The sequence below is a fragment of the Hippoglossus hippoglossus genome, chromosome 1, assembly GCF_009819705.1.
Source record: "Hippoglossus hippoglossus isolate fHipHip1 chromosome 1, fHipHip1.pri, whole genome shotgun sequence".
Taxonomy (NCBI): Eukaryota; Metazoa; Chordata; class Actinopteri; order Pleuronectiformes; family Pleuronectidae; genus Hippoglossus; species Hippoglossus hippoglossus.
This window is the reverse complement of record NC_047151.1, coordinates 10,235,822-10,241,821: the sequence shown is the minus strand read 5'-3', so window position 1 is coordinate 10,241,821 and position 6,000 is coordinate 10,235,822.

Below are 6,000 nucleotides of genomic sequence, written 5' to 3'. Positions count from 1 at the left end.
TTGAAGTTAGCCGAAGGTGAACTAAGGCTTCTGCAATCCGACTTGGTCCTATCACGTGGGTTTTTTCCAAATTGTGATCACTTCAGTGTCACTTTGTGTTTCCCAGCTGGGCGAGGGAGTGGACTTTGTTACTTCAGGGGATACTCGGTTGATTTGAGAAACTGCCGAAGCCTTACATCAACTTTGATTACACACTGGGGAGCATTTTGTTCACAGAGAGAGGAGAGGGCATTTTTTCCTCCTGCACTGAAACAGTGTTCAGTGGGGATCTGTGAATAAGAAATGTTTTTATAATCATATGAGCAGATACTATTTAGTTTTGAAGAAAACCGAGAAGCCGTATCATTTATCCTAAACTTATCTATGTCTGCACTATTTGTTACAGCATACATATCTGAGCTGGCTGAGTAGGGGCCCCTCACACACTGGCAGAGACAAGATGAAACACAACACGCTGCCGTAGGTGTCTCTGCATGTGTTTGCATGTACGTGTGTCTTATTTCTCTCTCTTTCCAGGAAAGTGTGTTTGGCGCAGTTGAAGGCATCACTGCGGAGCGAGCTGTTCATTTTTTGCAGTGCACGATTTTCCTCTCCCGGCTGCTCGCCTCTGTCATTAGTCTGCTCAATTACAACAGCTGATCCACGTCGTGCCACTTAACATTAGTCACATCTGCTCAGAAAATGGATTTTATGGCTCGATTTCGAGTTGATGAGAGGATGGGTGAAGCACTGTGATTCCCCCTGTGCCCTCTTTACCATTGCTCTGTACCTGTCAGGTCGGTGACAACTCACACAGCCTATACTCTCTGTCAGCTGCAGATGTGTGAGGCAGCGTGACCTCAGGGGATGAAAAAGTCCTTCATGTGCTCATTTAGCAAAAAGCCTTCACTTCCACCCATCTGTTAACTTGCCTTCTCTCCACATCACACTGCCAGAGGGGTCGAACAAATGAAGCCAGAACAAGCCAGAGGTCAGAGAGGCTTATTTAAGGTGGTGACAATGACAAGGTGTACGATGAGAGAAATCCAAAAAAGAGAGATGAGGGTTTCATGAGACATGAGTGTGATAGAGAGGAAAAGGAAATGGATCTAGGAAGCTAAGAAGAGAGAGACACAGAGTTTTTTATGTTTTTGACAGGATTTCATCTGATTCAGATTTTACCATACACCCTGGAAAACCTTTTATTCAGTTAACCGGATGTTTCAGGGCGAGAACACTTCTTTTGATATTGGTCTGCAGTTCCATCATTTGTTTCTTAGACGCTGATGATGTGACAAAAACTTTACCGTTCCCTGCAGCAAGTGGCTTTGTCCATTTGTGATGGATTTACACTTACAGTTTTAATCTCCAGACGTCTGGCACTGTGTTGCTCTTGGCTGAACGACATGTTTGCTCAGGTAGTTGTGCGACTGGCTTCGAGGTATGTTTTCTCTCATTTGGTGGGTGTGCCAGATGTGTTGCCCAATCACCAGCAATGTCTATATAAACCCCGCTCTCTTAAAAAGGCAGTGCACACAATGGACTCGGAGGTTCTGTAGAGATGCAGCAGCAGCAGCTTGGTGTTCGCATCAACTGAAGATGTAAGAAGCAGCTTTTCCAGGTGACAAAAGCAGAGACTGTAACATCAAGTGTAATTTAGTAATTTAGAGTATTGAAAACATATTTAAACTCATGTCATCTAGCTCCGAGGTTTCTCCCACAGGAACACCAATAATGACTTTCTCAGCCACCATTGTTGTACACTTGTGTATCATCGCACCACTGTTCAGCTTAAGTAAACATTTTGCTGTGCTTTGTCTAGGCTGCACACGGCCCTGGCAACACTTCCTGGAGACATTTGATGACATCATAGATCTGGGATGGATGAGCATATTGAAGTGACTAAATTTGCATTGCATATACAAATTCAGCAACACGACATCATAGCTCTCGTATAGTTCACTGATCACTGTTCCCAGTTCTGTGAGACATCCTCATTCGCTCTTGAATAGTGATTTCCATTATTTAATTGAGGCGGCTGTGGCTCAGGGGTAAGAGCGGGACGTCCTCTAACCAGTAGGGGGGCAGTTCGATCCCACTCTTCAGCATGCCAAAGTGTCCTTGGGCTCGATACTGAACCACAAATCATCAAGACTAGAAAAGTGCAATATAAATACAGACCATTTACCATTTAATTGAAATGCTGCTGCTGAGTATAAGGGTTATACCTCGCTTCTCTCAAGTATAGACTGTCGACATAAATCAGTTTCACTGAGTGTAAAATGACTTGTGAGAAAAGGAAGAGGTGGAGAACGAGTGACAAACAGGGTGAACATAAACCCATTACAACCAATTAGAATAAGAGGCTCTTAAGAAGAAGTTGGGAGCAGAGAAGAGAAGTAAATAAAGAGGGGATTAATGAAAGGGAAACACAGGAGAATGAGAGGGGAGCTCACCTATCACCTTAACTCCAAGGAACACAGGTACATTTCAGGTGAGCCAAGAGAAATATAGAGATGGTGTCAAATACTTTTGAGCATGTGAAAGGAGCCGTAATCATCTTCTATGATCAGCTGAATGTTTATCCCAGTGTTTATCTGACCTCATGTAACAGTTGTAGCTTTTGGCCTCGTCTGCTCAGTGTTTATCAAACTGAGATCGCAAGTTTTTCATAAATACTTTCAGTAACCTTATCCTCATATAACCTCTCTTTCTCCGTCCTTTGTTATTCATGCTCAATAGCAGAGAAAGACGCTATTTACCAAACACCGACAGCATCAGCTTTATTTGTGTGTGAACTTTCGTTGAGATAATATAGTAGGTGACAGATTCACAGAAAAACCAACATATTCCCACATTCTGCGTTTTGATGATAGTGGTAGAGAGCGCCCTCTATCACAAAATCTCCAAGAAGGGTTCAGTCTGGTGGAGACCACAGACTGTATATAAAGATGGACGACACGTCTGCGCTTCCTCCTCCTCTCCAGAAATGAAGTCAAAATGTCCTGGATATGAACGTTGCCATTTTGCCCATTTGGAGCCAGAATCTGCGCTGTGGTGATCTGTGGAGGGAGCCAGAGAATTGTTGTTCATTACGCGGACTAGACTGATAGCGTGTCAGTCTCAGCTGTCAATCATGATGTTTCATCCCATTTTTATAGCATCAAATAATAAATTAAAACCAAACTAACTTAAAATGAGCATTTGAACAAACACCAGTGTGATGAGGACGACCTAAAATCACATTATATGGAGGAGTTTATCACCAATCTAATGAAAGCAAACTGATGTTACTTTTCTGAAATCTAGTTTTTCTTTCTGTGATCATTCTTTGAATGAACAGAGCACATTACTGGCGCCATGGGCAACCTGGATCCTCCCTATCGATGCCACAAGCTCAAATCTCCTGACCGCCATGAGGAATAGACACATGGATCCACCATCCTGTAAAACATATCAAATACTTAAATCCAAATTTTCCAATGTTATGCGTATGTATTTTTTGTGATATGTATGTGTTGTGTTTTTTGTGACTTACGCAGGTATTTGAGGGGGGTTGGGGGTGTAGGACAGAGCTGGTTCTTTCTGGCTGTCAGATCTGCACCTCCATACAAGCGCATCGGGAGTTAGTGGATGACATGTGCCGACACATCACAGGTATGCTCTTTGACTAGAGATTGTATCTAACAGCCAGACTGACTGTCTACATTGTAGCTATTTTTTGAGTCTATTCAAACTATGGCACTAGTGTGTGTGTGTGTGTGTGTGTGTGTGTGTGTGTGTGTGTGTGTGTGTGTGTGCGTGTGCGTGTGCGTGTGCGTGTGCAGGCAAATCATTGCCCCACAGCATTCCCAGTGTACATAGTGCACTCTTACAGTGCCCTGGTGTGTCTGGACACTGCATCACACCAGACACGGTGGGCAAACATACTGCGAGCTGCTACATAACATCATAGCTCAGGTATATAACCTCTGTTTCCAGTCGTGAGCAAAGCAAATGTGCACAAGTTGCAGTGCCTTATTGTTTTCCTGACCACTGACCTGATGTGGCTTATCTGCGGCCTGATGGCGCTGTGGTGTGAAAGTTGACCAGAATCCAGAACCTTTTTAGAAGCTGTGTCTTCTTTGAAGAAGCTCAGAGAAAACTGTAAAAACAGAGGTACATCCGATGGGCAAAGAGGAAGAGGTGAGCTACCATCAGACAAAAAGATCAGCATGGTGTTGTCGCTTCAATCTTGCCTTTCCCATCCTCTAAAGCTCTTTGTCTTCCACAAATCCTCCTCCTCTCTCTTTTCTCCATCCATTTTAAACCAAGCCATTTTACAATTTTTGGCCTCTGTATGGGCAACAGACAGGAGCCAGAGGCATTATGTTTTTGGGTTATCCATCCTTATATACATGTTTGTGCATCTGTCTGTTCATCCATTCGTTCATCCATACGTCCATCTGTCTCATTCAAGTGGTGAGCACAATATTTCAAGATGGTGGTAAAAGGTCGAAGATCAAGGTCACAGTGACCTTTCAAATATGTTTTTGGTCTTATGAACACAATATCTCAGGAACAACTTGAGGGAAATTCGTTAGATTTGGTAAAATCTTTCAATTGGACTCAAAGATAAACTGATTTTGGTGGTCAAAGGTCAAGGTCACAGTGACCTCATCTTGTGAATGTAATGTATCCGGAACACCCATAGGAAATTTAATTATATCTGACACAAACATTCCCTTGAAGATTACCTTATTATAATTTGGAGGTCAAATGTCAAGGTCACAGTGACCATGCAAACCTATTTTTTTGCTTCATGAGTATGTTATTTTAAGAATGCCTTGAGAGAATCCTCCTGAATTTGGCACAAATATTCACTTCAACTCACAGATTAACAGGTTAGGATTAGAGGGTCAAAGGTCACGGTGGCCTCACGAAACATGTTTTTGTCCTCTTGAACATGATATCTCAAATCGGCCTTTGAGGAACTTCAGATTTTGAGCAGTTCTCACTTTGACTCAAAGATTAACTGATTAGATTACAGAAGTCTAAGATCACAGTGAATTTATATGAGTCTGAGTTTGTTCATTTAGACTGAAACTGCACTGGTTGAAAGGAGACATACAACCGCAGTGCAGTATTTCTAGTTTTGTAATGTCTAACCATCTTACACTCCATCCAACCATCCAACAGAACATTTGGAATTTTCATGATCCATATTCTCACATATTCTCTCATCTTTCAGGATCTTCTTCTGTCTCTCTTTGCTCTTCAGATGTTGGTGACCATGCTGATGGAAGAAGTGATGTCCTACCTCAAGGAGCAAGTATTTCTCAGGATTGTTGTGCGTCACAGCAGGAGGAGGCAGGTCTGGATCAGAGTAGGTGAAACATAAAAACACATCAGTAAACCAATGGATAAATGCGATTTACATGCTTATCTTAACCTCTAGTAGTATATATGTATCTGTGCATGCCTACCAGTTGCTGCTTGAGGTCTACAAGACAGCGAAACAAACAAAGGTCAAAGCGGCAACAGAGCTGATCTCCGAGGGAGTAGCTGTCACTTCATCGTTCTGATGTGTAGAAACAGATCTGTTCAGGACAACAGACAAGTGTGCTGCGTGACCAAAAAAGACACACGGTCATAGTACGTACTCTGCAGGAATTGGCCACGCCCATCTTCGATGGAATGCATTTACCTGGCTCTACTTCCTGGAGACGTGTGATGACATCATAGATCTCGGATCAATGAGCGTACGAAGTACAAGTAACAATATATAATTTAAAGTGAAACCATTTCTGTTACACACTTTCCATATGTTTTTTAAGATGCAAAACACATAAATGATCTCGACCAGTGGTCGCCAACCCGTCGATCGCGATCTACCGGTCGATCTCCCAGTCTTCACTGTCGATCCCCGAACTCTCTGGACTCACTGGCTGTCGTCTCACCGCAGATCAGCTGTGTCGGTTGTCTGTTTTTCACACGTGCTGTGTGTCTGCTACTGGCGGTGGAGTTGCAGGTTTATCTCCT